Source organism: Rhagoletis zephyria, unplaced genomic scaffold (genome assembly GCF_001687245.7).
Source record: "Rhagoletis zephyria isolate East Lansing unplaced genomic scaffold, Rhagoletis_zephyria_1.1 Rzeph_scaffold_00011, whole genome shotgun sequence".
NCBI lineage: Eukaryota > Metazoa > Arthropoda > Insecta > Diptera > Tephritidae > Rhagoletis > Rhagoletis zephyria.
The window spans coordinates 75,032-90,426 of record NW_016157095.1 but is presented as its reverse complement, the minus strand read 5'-3'; the positions used below and the strand labels follow the sequence as shown (position 1 = coordinate 90,426).

At 33.7% G+C, this 15,395-nt stretch overlaps 1 protein-coding gene across 7 annotated transcripts in view; it reads right to left on the bottom strand.

Moving 5' to 3' along the window:
- Positions 1 to 6,605, bottom strand: part of pio (zona pellucida domain-containing protein piopio) — a 121,399-nt gene extending 114,794 nt beyond the window's left edge. For 2 of the 7 annotated variants that reach the window (XM_017610020.1, XM_017610031.1), the window contains exons 1-2: positions 6,206 to 6,605; positions 2,037 to 2,317 (exon numbers count right to left, since the gene is read on the bottom strand). The gene's annotated coding sequence lies outside the window, so the exon portion shown is untranslated. The other 5 variants (XM_017610046.1, XM_017610037.1, XM_017610042.1 and 2 more) reach the window with 5 other exon arrangements.
- Between the last annotated feature and the right edge of the window lie 8,790 nt (positions 6,606 to 15,395).

The window sequence follows — 15,395 nt, the reverse complement described above, 5'->3', positions numbered from 1 at the left end:
GAAGTGAATGGAGTAGCACATTTATTAATTTAACAGTTGGTTGAATCATCGTTAATTTTTTTATTCTGAAGATTATTCAGTCGTCTTATACTAGTTTGGTTACATATGTACATAAATATGCATATACACATATGTACATTGGGGTGGAGTGAAAAAATCATATTCATATTCAACCGTGGAAGATCGTTAAAGGGTCTTAAAGTTTCGAAAAATATTTCAATTTATGGTTCTTCTATAATCTTTTTTTAATTTTAACAATTGAAGTGCAAGTTTCAAATTGCTAAAAGGTCGCGTTGATTTTTGTATTTTTTTTATTTTTTTGCTGAAAGTTTTCTTACATAAAGTATGTTCGACAATTTTTTTGGTATATGGAGGACACTGTCAGCAAAAAAAAGACCAAATATCAACGCAATTTTTTACCAAGCTGAAACTTGCTTTTTATTAAAAAAAAAAGTTAGTTTGAAATAACCATAATTTGAAAGCCTTTTTCGAAACATTAAGGCTCTTGGGACAACCGTAAATATTATTTGATCGGAAAACGGTTCAATGTGCGAATCATGTTACGCAACTTTTCCGCACTATCACAATTTCGAAATCGAAAAATTATTTTTTTTTTTTCGCTCCACCCTAAGTTTTCAGCTTTTATTGAAACTTGCACTTTATTATACAAAAATTTAAAAAAAAACGTATAAAATAACCATAATTTGAAAGATTTTTCGAAACTTTAAGGCTCTTGGGGCAGCCGCAAATATTATCCGATCTAAAAGCAGTTCAATGTGATCATGTTACGCAATTTTTCCGCACTATTACAATTACGAAATGGAAAATTATTTTTTTTTTCGTTCCTCCCTATTTTTTCTATTTAAAAAATCTTAAAAAAAGCATAAAACAACTATAAGTTGAGAAATTTTTTCAAAACTTTAGGACTATTGGAGCGACCGTGAGTGATCATGGAAATTTTTTTTCACTCCACCCTAATGTACATTCATTAAGCGCAAATATTTTGAAGCGTAAATACATTGTACATTTATTCTTATGCGTCTTAAGCTTCTTAGTTAATGGCTATAAGCTACTGGGTAAACAGTTTCAGGTAATTAGTCGAACGAATCGTTGTCCATTTTAATTTACACGTTGAGGCAAAAATGGAGAATAGTATTAAAATATTTGTGTGGAGTTGTTTTGAAAGGCTAGTTTTAATTTTTTAACAGTTTACTAAATTTTTTCTATAATATTTACTTAAAATTCCAAATATTTACAATCGAAAAATTGTTAAAAAAATTCTAAGCATATTGTTGATTTTATTGTATGTATTAATTACATTTAATAAATAGTATGTATGTATATAGATATATCTTCTACAAAACAGCCACTTCCACTCTCTCAAATAAAAGACTTAAGCAACGAACTTCCATGAACTTATGCGCCCACATAGCAAGATGATATAATCAACATGGCATTATTAATGTGTAGCTTGTCTAATAGACCAGTGATTGGAAGAAAACCTGAAAATTAATTAATAATGTTGAACTGTTGTGTTTGAACTCAATTTTGTAATTATGCGAGCAGCACAGTCAACGACAGCAACTGCGAGTAGGCGTAGAGTGACATTTAACATTGACTGATAACCCATGGAGATAACTATGGTTAGCAGCGTAGCTTATACATAGACATTAGATGCTCACAAAAGTAGTAAAAGCAATATTTACAAAAATATTAATAAGCAAAAATAATATTTGGTGTATTCACAAGGGTGTCGTAAGTGTCGTATTGTTGTATGCCGTAAACTTTAAACGGCCAAAAATATATTAAAATAAATAAAAAATCGTATTATGAATTTTCGCAATGCTACAAAAAAAAGTGGTTGTGTTTTCAAGCCCTCCAAACATTTATTTAAGCTTTTAAAATTTACGACATACAACAATACGATACTTACAACATCGTTTTGAATACCCCAATTATTAATAAGGAGTGAAGAAAATGTGTTTTTGGTTCACAAAATCAATATCTGTTTGCATTAATTAGTTGCATCAACTTACCCGTCTCTGCTATTTTTGTATTGTTTTTATTGCGCTGCCAATTTTATGCTTGTTCACTGCTTTATGACCGCTCCTTTTACTAATCGGACGTGTTGATTTTTATGTAATCTAATTAAAATTTGGCCAAATATAAATTAATTTTGTTGCTGTTGAATTTTTTATTTTATTTTATTGTTGCACATATTTAATTGTTGTTTCAGCTGTTGCGTGCAATATATTTTTTCGATTTTATTTTCAGTTCCTTGTTAGAGGTGGTTAAACGTAGGTAGTTATAGGTATCGCTGCCAAATAAATATGCAGAAATATATTTTAAAATGGTATGAACTTTTGCAATATTTTTGGAACGCTGCTTTTCGGTATACATATATATGTGTGTAAATGTGGTATGTTTATTGATTCCCAAATTATTTGAAAATATCATAGTTTTTATTTTTCAAATTTATATTGCTTTGCATATATCTGTAGCTTTTAGCTCGATAGTTTACGGTCCTCGCATACTTAGTGTTTTAAGCAGTACCCAGTTTTCCTACGGCGGATAAAAGCCGCAATGAAAACCCCACAATAAGTACAACCCCACAGACCAGCATAAAAGTCATGGCATGCTATATTACGGAAAGTACAAGCTCAAGTTCCTCTCTCAAAAGCAGAACGAACCATCAGGGATGCAGCACAAAAAGCAAGTTGCATATGCCCGTGCGTATTAATCTCATCGCCCAGCAAAAACCGTCTGTTGAGATTATTACGAATGGACACAGGACTAGAGCGCACGGCTCTGAAACCACCTTTGTACCAATTCTGGCATACCAAACGACGCATCATTTAGTCTCCTCAGGTGGACTTCGTAAAGGTTTTTCGATTTATATGGAAGGCGCTGATTTAAAAGCTGCAAAAATCGATGGGGGGAAAGGTCAACACGCCCGAAGTCTAGACTCGATATTATTCTATATAGATGAAAACAATAAAGAAGATAGAAGCCGTAGTCGGTCCAACACACATTGGCGCAATTACTTAGCGCTGCAATTGAAGCACAAAAGGAGATCCACCTTCATTTTGTGCAGACGCTGGATAATTACAAGCGTATGTACGTAATTTAGCTGTGACAATATAATTAAAAATTTGTAGATTCGTGAGCTATAATTCTAATCTAACTGTAATTTGTCGAGGAAGTATTAAGAAAGCTTTGAAACCCGAAGCTTTCCGTGACTTCCCACGGAAAAAGATTAGGTACCATTCGGCCGCATCGGAGATTATGTGAATAATCAAAAAGCTTACCTACGCGATAATAAGGTTAACTGTAGTTTCGGGAAGATCTAGGTCTAGAAAACCGATATGGGAAGCCTAGTTACGCAGTGTGGAAAGTGAACTTTTTTTGTGAAAAAAATCGAATATCTCGAAAACGATAAAAGCGTGCGTAATAAATTTAACATCATTTTAGAGCTTTTGAGATAAATTGAATTTAGGAAAAAATAATAATGTTCGATAAAAAAATTACTTTGGCCTATCGAGTGATTCTCAAACATAGAGGGTTTTAAATTTTTTTTTTACTTATTGGCCTGAAAACAGCACGCAATGAACTAACTTTTTAAAAACAATTTAAAATGTTTTTTTTGGTACTTTCGACCATGAAAATCGATCCCTTATTGGCAGAATAGCAAAAATGTATATTTAAAGCTCTTTAAAAATTGCATTGCATACTATTTTTTGGTCACAAAGGGGAACAATTTAAAACTCCAATGATAATTTTTTTTTTAAGTTACAATTTCAAAAGTTAGATATTAGATTTTGTCGAAAAAGTAGTTTATTTTCCACACTGTGCAGCATTAAGAAGGAAACTACGGCCATGGAACGGGCGTATTTTTATAAATTTAAAAGGAACATTTTTTTATTTTTTCTTAATATCCTTGAAAAAATAACATCGTTTATTAATGATTAATCTGCGTACGATGGCGGAAAAATAAATAGCGATGCGATATTTTAACGAATTTTTGCTATTTTTTTTTTGTTTATTTAATGTTTTTTATTTTTTTATGAAAAAACAGCTCACTTTATAAGAAAAAACATGTTTTTCAAACTTTGTATAAAACTTAAGAAAATTCCCCAATTTGATCAAAATTTAAAATTTCCATACAGATGTTGTACAAAAAATTTCTACAAAAATTTAAAAAAAAGATCTAGGTATGCAATTTTGTAGCCCATTAAATTTTAGTAATATTCCGTTCAAATTTGAAGTAGCTAGGACTTATAGTTACTTTTGGCCAATTTTTTCGCTATCGAGTATGTTTGACAATTCTTTAATTTTTCTTTAAAAAAATTCTAAAAACTTGCATTTTAAAGAATAAAAAGTTTGAAATTTTGATAAAAAAAAAAATTTAATTCAAATTTTTGTAAATCTTGTAATAAGTTTCAAACTTAGTTGGACTACCTTTTTAGATAGTGAGCTATACTTTTATAAAAAAAAAAATAAAGCTTTGGTTTCGAATTTTCGCCTTTAATTTAAATGAAGCCTAGAAAATGCCTTTGCACTTTTAAAGTATTGGATTCAAAGTCGGCGCTTTTTAATTTGACAGCAAAGGTGTGAAATAATTTTTTCGTAATAAAGTGATATTAGCACCTTAATGCTTAATTACTCAATTTAGCTGGCTGTTTGAACCATATATAAAAGTAGTTGATTTCGGGTATGGATTTTTTGTTTCGAGTTGCCTATTTTATTTTGACTGTTGTTGTTGAACCATAACATATTTGTGCTGATGTTTATTAATGTTTAAAAATTGCAATTGTGCAATTTTTTCATTTTAAAAATTGTTTGCTTATACCCTTAAAATATCATAGAAACAAAGTTTTTCAAAACCACTACACAATATTTGGCAACCGAAATATCCAATCTAGTTTTTTCGCATTTCGTTGACCACTTTTTTCATTTTGTTACAAATTTTTTCTACTTCTTTACAATTTGCTTTCGTGGGTGCTTTTATTTATTAACTTTGCGTTTTTGTTTCTTTTGCATAATTTTTCAAAGCCGTATTGAGGTTGAGTCGTCACTTAAGTTGGGGTTCGTGATTGTACAACTGCTGCGATCTTTTCAGGTCTTTTGTTTTTTTTTTTTTTTTTTGTTTCATATTAACGCTGCTTTTGGCACTATATTTTTTGGCTTTTATTATAGCTGGTTACTATTGCTATAGCTATGGATTTGGTCAAGAGCGCGATGTATGTACATACTTATTATAAGGCGACAAGTAAGCGTAAATGTTATGAAATCAAATACACCAACTTCTTCATCCACATTAATTTTGTTTGTATATGTATTTACACGGACAGCTTGAGGTGGCCGCAATGGCGTGCATTTCATAAATAAATAAGTTGTGCGGTGCCAAATGAAAGATACCAGGCAACGAAGTAAGCTAACAAAGCGCACGCAGACACATACACATACGTGTTTAAAGAGATCTGATTTTGAATTTGCATAGCAGCTTTAATCAAGCAGTTGTGTCGCAGGTTCGTTGCTTAAGTCTTTCGTTCGGCAGGGCGAATTTCTGCTAAATTAATTACTTTGCAGCTACATATTAACATATGTTTCCTTACACACACACACACAGCTGGCTGACATCATCGACTGCTATTGAGGGAATATCAAAAACTACATTTTATAGAAAAAAAAAAAAAAACTATATAAACAAAGTTAAGTGTTGCCAGAAGATTTAGGCTAAACCGCAAGCGCAATGTGTTTATCATAAAGAAATTCACCATGAAATCGCTTGAAACCACCCGTTTGCACTATCATTCATAGCATGTCAGCGTACAAGGCTAACAACAAAGACAACAACAACAGCAATTCAAGCAGCAGCAGAAACAACAACAACAAGCGTATATGCACTTACACACGCATTCATAAATATAAATAATAATGCCAATAGCAATGATTTTTCAACTTCAGTAAGTCTTTGCACGCATTTGTGAGACTTCCTGTCGTGCGGCGCGTGACGTTTACAAAAAACTTATTTTCCAAAGGGAAATGTATATACATATGTATGTATGTATGTATGTATGTGTGAGCTATCGCGCACTTCACTTTACCATCAACTCTACATGCACAGTCCAATACTCGTATATGTATGTAATTTCATTGAAAACTTTATTAATTTAGAATACACATTCCATGCATGGTCACATACCTTTGCAATAATTTACCTCGTATCACGCTTTGTTTAATACAATATGTATTCTATTCAATTTTCTTGACTAAATATATTTCTATTGATTATCTTTTTTAAATTAAAATTATCACTTCTCTGTTTCGTTGCGTTGTCTATGCGACTTCCTTTGCAACGCTGTATATACTCGTTCCGTGCACCGTCTCCGACTTGGAGCCACATTCGAGCACACGTATACACTACTACATATGTACATACGCGCACAGCACACACTCTGTTAGCAAACCAATAAAACCGTAGTACTAAAACTTTTTAACCGTCCGACGACAACGTGCGCACGCGTACCGTACCTCAAAGCGTTTGTGTTGTACTCGTCACATCGACCAGGCTAAGACTGTCGAAATAGCAGTGGCTGTGAGACACTTGGCTGCTGACTAGCTGGTTGAGTTGCTAGAGCAAGTAAGCAAGCAAACAAGTTAATGGCCAATGCCAAAGAGTCAATGAGAAGGAAATGAGCAGCGCTCAGTATAAAGTTACTTATTTAAGTACTTACTTAGCTACTCTTCTCATAGTGCACGCTTACGTTGCAACAGCTGATGTTATGCTCAGCAAGTTTTTCTTAGTGGCAAAATTCCAAAACCGGTCCTGCCAAGTTTCAGAGAATTCGCAAGAAGCGTTGAGCTCTTGCTTGCCTAAGTTGCAAAGCTAGGTAAGAAAGAGATAATAATAATTAAGTCACCGCCAATTTTATTTTATAGCGCCCAACTCTGCTTCGGCGGCACTCAGTATGATCACCTCTCTACCCACTACCAGCTACTATATCGCTGATATTTTTATTCTTATGACTGTATGTTGGCGTTTTGCGGTGTTGTTTTTTTATTGTTCTTTTCGTAGCTGATGTTTGTTTGCTGCTTTTGCTCTTGTCTTTGTTAATGAGCAAAGTCGATTGTTGTTGTTTTTTTTTTTTGTTTTTTAAGTATTTCTTTTTGCGACGCGTTAAGTGTTAAGTAGACAGACGTTCAGACATAAGCAGACAACACACACACAGACATACGCCGCCTAAACGCTTTACTCGCATCACCCTTTCCTTCGTCATGCTTTGTTGATCAACGTCGTTGGGGTCCGCGAATCTTTAGCTTCTACTTCTGTTTCTTCTTCCTCAACCGTTCCGATGCGGCCTTTGGCGATTAAACAACTTTGACGGCGACTGGGCGACGATTTGTATGCGTCTACCGGCGGCGCGGATGCGTTACGCCTGGGCCACCATCATTGACTTCAGCACAGCTTAGTTACTCACACATTTACTTACTTATTTGCATAGGTATTTAGTAGTTAATACTTTGTTTTAGTTACTTCGGTACTTAGCTATGTTCTTATTTTTATTTTTGTCTTTTTTTTTATTTTTTTTTTAAGCTGTTACGCATGGTTTGATTTCGTTTCGTCCAAAGTATGTTGCAATGATTTGAAGAACGCGAGTTACTTCATATTTAGTATGTTCTTAGAATCCCATAGCGTTATAAAGCATTGTCTGAAAATTTATTGTTGTTAAGTATATAAATGATAAAATTATTATTATTCTAAAGAATTATCATGCTTTACATATAATTATGAAAATGAAATGTACAATTTACCATGATAAAAATACAGTAAGGTATAACCGCTGAGAGTCACTTTTAAAATTCTTGACGTTCCCAAACAATTTAATTTTTAAATTTACTCACAAACTCACACACACATTTTCATTTTCAATCTCAAGCAACAACAATTTCGAACAATTTCAATTTTTCATTTTCACTTTTATATGATTTTAAAATGTTGGCAAACTTCAAAAAAAAATCATGGCCGACAAATTGAGAGAACGGTTCTACCTTGCTATGTTTTTATCATGCAATTTACTACCTGAAAAGGGAACCAGTTTAAAATTAAGGCATGGCGTTCTTTCTAGGTTAAAAATATCGTTGAATTTTCTGTGAAGCGAAACATTTAAATATAAACCTTCTTGTATTCCGTGGAAGAGCGACTTCGATAGCAGGGATGGGCGTAATCACGAAAACGAATAATTGAATAAAAAAATATAAAAGTTTTCATTCATAATTTCAACAATTTTGAATGGCGAATAAATTTTTTTGACTCCGTAAATGACATAATCCACTCAGGGATCAATTGCAGCCACGTTCTATAACAGAAAGTACCATAGTGCTCCAAAAAGTTTTCAGCCGGATAATAGTTACTACAATCGTTGGCTATCTAGACTTCCTCCAAACAATGTGTGGCGTTTTGGGTCCGACAATTAAAAATACATTTATCACAGCAAAGTTTGAATTAGCTGACTAGAAAACAGAAGTAGGCGAACATCAGACGATATGCTATCGGATGTCGTTTAAGGTGCACCAATAAGCAATAGAATTAAAACGAACGGACTTTGATCGTGAATCATGTCAAATATAAAAAAAAAAACAATGACGTCCATTTTGCTAAACGCTTGGTCGGGCTTATTAGTTATATTGGTTATAATAACACTGTACGGCAGAATCAACTTTTTTCTGGGTATTGGACCAAACCAATTTTTTTTTAAGAATTTCGAAATAGGACCTTTGGTAAAAAATTATATTTAATTATTGCAACCTAAAAATATAGACGCAGTCCTCCTTTTGCTCTTATTTAAATGGTATATAACTTTTTTGTGCAAACCATATTACACGTGCTATAAGAGGTCAAAGTTGAAGTCTTCGAAAAATTAAATTCCTTATATTTCAAACAATTTTGAACTGATTTCTAAAATATCGTTGTAAAGGTGATTAAACCCTCTTTCTTTCGATATGCATTCTTGTATACCTCGCAAATAAAAATTTTAGAAAAAACACATTTAAATAAAAAAACCTTTTTTTATAAATAAATATATTTTAAACAAAAAAGATACTAACCGATGTTTAAAGAATTAAGATCGTTGTAAAGACGATTTAATTCCATTTCTTCTGATATGCATATTTGTATAATTCGTACATAAAATTTTTACAAAAAACACATTTAAAGACAAAATACCTTTTTTTATAAAAAAATATTTTAAACAAAAAATTACAAACCGATTTTGAAGGTTGTTATCGTTGTAAAGACAAATAAACCCCCTTTCTTCTGATATGCATATTTGTATACTTTGTATATAAAAATAAAATAAAAAACACATTTAAATGAGAAAATGCCTTTTTAAAAGAATATATGTTTTAAACAAAAAAATACCAACCAATTTTTAAGAAATTGATATAATTGTAAAGGCGATTAAACCCCTTTCTTCTGAAATGCATATCTGTATACTTCGTATATAAAAATTTGAGAAAAACAACATTTAAAAAAAATAACTTCTTTTATAAAAAAAAATATTTTAAACAAAAAAATTTCCGACCGATTTTTAAACAATTAGTACCGTTGTAAAGGCTGTTAAACGCCCTTTCTTCTGATATGCATATTTGTATAATTTGTATATAAAAATTTGAGAAAAACACTTAAAGGTAAAAATACCAATTTTTTCCTATAAAAAAATATTTTAAAGAAAAAAAATACTAATGAGTAATACAATTGAATATTTTATTTAAATAAAACAGAAAATTATCTTTAATTTTTATATATAACCTGTTATGTAAAAAGTCAAAAACCATGGTGTTTTTATATTTTTATTTGCCTTAGACTTCTGTTGCATATACTTTTGCTTTATTTTTAACAGGGCTGTGGGCAAACAAGAACGAATTAACACTTAAAACACTATAAATTATTTGTTTTATTTAAATCCGGTATTCAATTGTATTACTAATTAGTAATCTTTTGGTAACATTTTTTTTATTTGAAAAAATAGTATTTTTTCCTTTTAAGTGTTTTTTTCTCCAATTTTTATATACGAAGTATACAAGTATGCATATTAGACGAAAGGAGGTTTAAACGCCTTAACAAAAATGCTATTTTTTTAAATTGGTGAGTAATTTTTTTGTTTAAAATATTTTTTGGTAAAAAAAGTTGCTTTTTCCTTTCAAGTGATTTTTTTCTCACATTTTTTTTTCACGGCGTATACACATATGCATATCAGAAGACATAAGGTTTAATCGCCTTTACAATGATACCAATTTTTTATATCACTCTTGTATTTATATTTCTGAATGTCATCAAGCATCTGAAAAGAGGCACTTCCCCTGCAGCTAAATTCTCCTCACTTTTTTAATGCTGACAAAACATACTTATAGGCCAACCAAATGTCTATACCAAGAACAAATCCATTCTAAAAATTGTTCAAATTAAACAACAAAGTGAGTCAATTAATTGAGTTTCGTGACCAGTCTCATGTGCGTAACTGGCCTTCAGAAATTTTTCTCTTCTGCCGACGATCATACTCAGCTAAAAAAATCTCAAAAGCTCTCCAGGAGTTTCAGTGTGTTTTACTCGTAAAAGAATGAAGGCTCTGTAAATTAAAAACATATTAGTGGTATTCACCAAATTGAGCAAGTGGCCTGGCACTCTGGCAAAACAGCAGATGAGCTCAAGGAACGACAGTTGACAACAGAATACCACTATTGAAAGTATTGGGTCATATGAAAAGTCTACTCGAATTTTTGGGCATATTTAAAAAAATCTCTATTGAAAATCAATTTACGACCTTTTGCAATTTTTCGTTTACCATCATAGTTCCATCTATGTTACCAAGAAGAGAGTTTTCTGAGACCGAAACAAATGGAAGTCACACGTTGTAGGATCCGGGCTATACGAGGGATGTATTCAAATTTCGCAACCAATTCGCGTCAATTTGTACCGAGTCATCAAATATGTGAGTTTCCTGGTATTGTCATAATGGAACACAACTTCACATCAGCAAACCGAATTGATCGTTTCGCCACTTTGTAGCAGTTCATAATGGAAAATTCCCGTCCAATCCCACCAAACACTTAACAAAGCCTTGTTTGCCATCAATCCAGGCTTTGAATTCGTTTGTGGAGGTGGGTCGTCGGTCTTTGACCATAATCACTTGCGTAGCTTATTCTCGCATTCAATCAAGTTTTGGTCGACCGTAATGATTCGCTTTAAAAATGGTTCGATTTTGTAGCTTTCCAGCCACGTTTCACTAAGGCCGAGGCCACGCAATAAGCGGCTGAGTGATTTAAGCTTAAGACATATGAAATACTATTGGAATGGCCACGCACTGAACCGATCAGAGCGATCTGCATAGAATAGAACAAACCACTCAGGGGTCCGGCGATAACTCACACCCAGTGTTGCAACATCAAAAATATGTTTTCTACCAAAGTGCCCAAACAAAAACTAACAAATGTCTACCAAAAGTTCAAGGCCACTCTAACCACTTTAAACAGAGCGGATTTTCAAAGAAAAATCACCTTGATTTAAATTTTATTTCAATTTGTAGGAAAAGTTCGGTCAATCGCAATGGAAATTCAATCACATCCTTTCGAAAAATTCAGGCCCAATTCTAAATTATCATAAAAGCTCTCTTAGCGTAATAAGATGCTCCCATAAGTAAATCCTTTAAATATATACCCTTCGGGAAAAAATTTCTGGCCGAAATTATAATAAATTGAAGTACGACTTGCCTTAGAAAATTTCATGAACCTTTTTTCAATAAAAATTTTTTAAGTGCTCTTTTCATCTGAATCCCATCCAATGATGGTCTCAATAGTTATAATGAACTTTTATACGTAAATTATTAGTTTGACAAGTTAAATCTTTTTGCATAAATATTTATTTAAAATATGTTTGCCTTATTCGAATAATACTTGTCTTTGCTTTGAAATAAATGATGCACAAAAAATCGTCTCGCAAAATTTATCAAGTGGAAAACGAATCGATCATTCTACCAAAATTAAAATTTCCGAAAATATTCTACCAAATTTAGCAGAGTTCTACTCAAAAAGTAACACCGCACAATTTTTTCGCAGCGCATTTCTTCATATATTTCGCTCATTTTTAAATCAATATAGCTTTTTGCACGTGTGACAAGTTTTAGAACCGTCTTCTCTAAAAATGTAGCCTAAAATTTCGCCTTTTCAAGCACAAGTCAATCTGATTAGTACTGACAGATGGATGGGCATCAATCAAAGGCACATAGTGGCCAAAACCTGCAGAGGCTTTTTCATATGACCCAATATTAACCACTCAGTTCATACAACTCTCTGAAGCGCCTTTGTTTAATGCAAACTTACACAGAGAGCATTTCACATTCAACGAAAATCATTTGTTAGTTCCGTTTCAATGGTATGTATTCGCAAACTTGAATTTAACTGCATATAAAAAAATGTGCTCTAAACCATTACTATGTATAACTGCATACATACACATAAAAAAATCAATGAATTCGTATTCGCGCTCCACAAAATGATATAACACCTCGTCTGGCCAGTTTGAAATTCATTTATCACCGTACTTATACTCAGCGTGAGCAAAATACTCACACGAACATACATACATTCATAATGACTTAAAGGCAATGAGCTTACTTAGACTTCATTTTTTACACTCTCTCAAACCAAGTATCGCCATTTTTTCTACCCTCTTTGATGGCACCCATCTGTGCATGGCTTAGAATAGAGCTCTTTTTCGCACTCATACTCACTAATACTTAAGTGTGTTGAAATATATGTATGTACATATTTCTACATACGCACAGTCAACTTTACCCACACTCAAATACCCACCTATACAAACACCCATAAACACGCCCGCGCATTTGTTTGCGAACTTCAAGTCGATTCGCTCACTTACACCTTACGCACTTACTTAAGTGGTAAATGAAGTAGATATGTATGTATGTATGTATGTATGCATGTACCAAAAAAAAAAACCTAAATTTAAATACATCAACCTACTCACTGAAGTCAAGAGGCGCATAATTTTCAAGCTGAGCGCTTACCTACAAAATCCACAGCGTGCTATTGCTGTTTCGCTGTGCTGTGGGGGCTGAACTAGAATACCTTGGAAATTACGGATAAAGAATCGAACAAGTTGACATATTTTGTAAAAACAGAAAAACGAAGCAGAACGGTAGACAAATGAACAGCAAACAGCAACAACAACAACAACATAAATATATAGCGTACTGTAGAGTTGTCGAGTGCGCGCAGCAGTAAAGGCGTCCAGCATTCGAGGCGCTCAAAGCTACTTAATGCCGCTTAACGTTGTTTAAGCTATGTTTTTCTTTTCTGTTTTTTTTTTTTCATTACATGCGCTCAACTTGAATGAATGGGTGGCATTTAATTTGCATTCACTTTGTTTGGCGTCCGCCACGCTGACATGCTCACATACCCTCACATATGCAAATGCACATGAATGTATGTGAATATCACAATGCACAGAATTATGTAGGCACTTGCATATTTGAACTTCAATCAAGCATGTCGTCTTCATTTTTTGTTTACTACGCATCATATTAATATATACTGTTAACTGTTGACTATAAATACATATGTAGGTATGCAATTTGTGTATATTTTGGGATTTACTTTGTACTTTCCATTGATGGAATCCTTAAGGTAATTGAGTACGACATTGGGTCAGCTTCATATTCAAGCATAAACTTCGAATTCTCTACAGAATTATTGGAATACATATATGGGCTACGAGTACGAGGGTTGTCATTTTTATTATGCGCCTTTGCAACACTAAATACGTGTGATGAGCTGTGGTTTGATATTTGTATCGAAAAACTTGGTATTTTTTAGCATAAACTTACATATAATGTTTTCACTTAAGAACTTTATTTGTTCCTTTTACAGAGAGTTTAAAAATTCTACTCGCCCAAAAGTTGAAATTAACTCGTGAAAATTTATGTGTTATGATTTACTTACTTCAACTTCTGGCGTTGAAGCAGCACAATTTGCCACTGGAGTGCAAATTCGTGAAGTGGGCCACCATATTTTCGAAGGTCGAGCTTTCTTTGTGCGATGATCTCTTTGTCCTTCACAACGATATTAGAAAAATACAAGTTTCAGAATTTTTCGGAATTCAAATTATTTTGGAAGTTACACAAGCAGTTCAAGGATGGGGGACTGAGCAGGTGCAGGTAATTTTGGCCCTAGGGCGCCATTCTAGTTATCTTTTCGGATCGCCAAGCAGCTATACGGGCCCGTTCATACAGGACTATTTAATCCAAGCCAGTTAGAGGCTGCTTTGACACACAACACTACAAACTTCGCCAGCCAAAAACACTATAACACTTTGCTGGGTACCAGACCATTGTGGAATAGAAGGCAATGAGGTCGCCGACGTGTTGGCACCAGAAGGATTGCTAACTTCATTTTCGGGACCTGAATGCTATGGACTCATTTGGTCCTATTCGAGAGCCTTAATTACTGAGTGGGGACTCTCAGAATGCAGTAAGTACTAAGCAGTGGAGGGCCTTAGACAGGCCAGGCTCTTCGGATACCCTTTCATCAGAAATAACCATAACAATTCACAACCAATTTCGATTCCACTTGCACCGATCAAGTGTGATCACAGAGTCGGCTCTGCCTTGAGGACAGACATAGATTGATCCATTTTAAATCTTCAATGGGCGAACCCTTTATTATAAGGAATTGGCCTACCAAGGCTCTTTTGGGATTCATTAGGGAAGCCGAAGGTGCCTTGGCCGCACTGTGTTAGGTACTTTCTCTTTAAGAGATACAAAAGATCTTTCAGGTCGCCGTGTCTCTTGTTCTCTTACGCACAGGTATTAACTAACTTACTAACTAACTATGTATGTATATGAGAAGGAAAAGCACCGCAAAAAATATTGCCCGATAGGTGGCGCAAAGTTCGAGATATTTATAAAATGGGAAGATGTAACTATAAAACAAATTTAGCAGTTAGGTGGTGCGGAGATAGATTTTTCTTGTTATTATTAACCCCTAATCAAAGCTGTCTTAAATTTTTTTTTAATTACTTGTCTTTATTTTATCTTCTTCTTCTTTTTTGGCGCTGTAACCGCCTAAGCGATTTTGGCCGAGTTCAGCAAAGCACGCTAGTCGTTTCTCCTCTGTGCCAAGTCCTTTTCTACCTGATCTTTGCATCGCAGTGGGGGCCTCCCTCTTCCTCTGCTACCACTAGCGGGTTCCGAGTTGAATACTTTCAGAGCTGGAGCGTCGGTGTCCATTCGAACGGCATGACCAAGCGAGCGGAGCCGCTGTATTTTAATTCGCTGCACTATGTCCATATCGTTGTAAAGCTCATACAGCTCATCGTT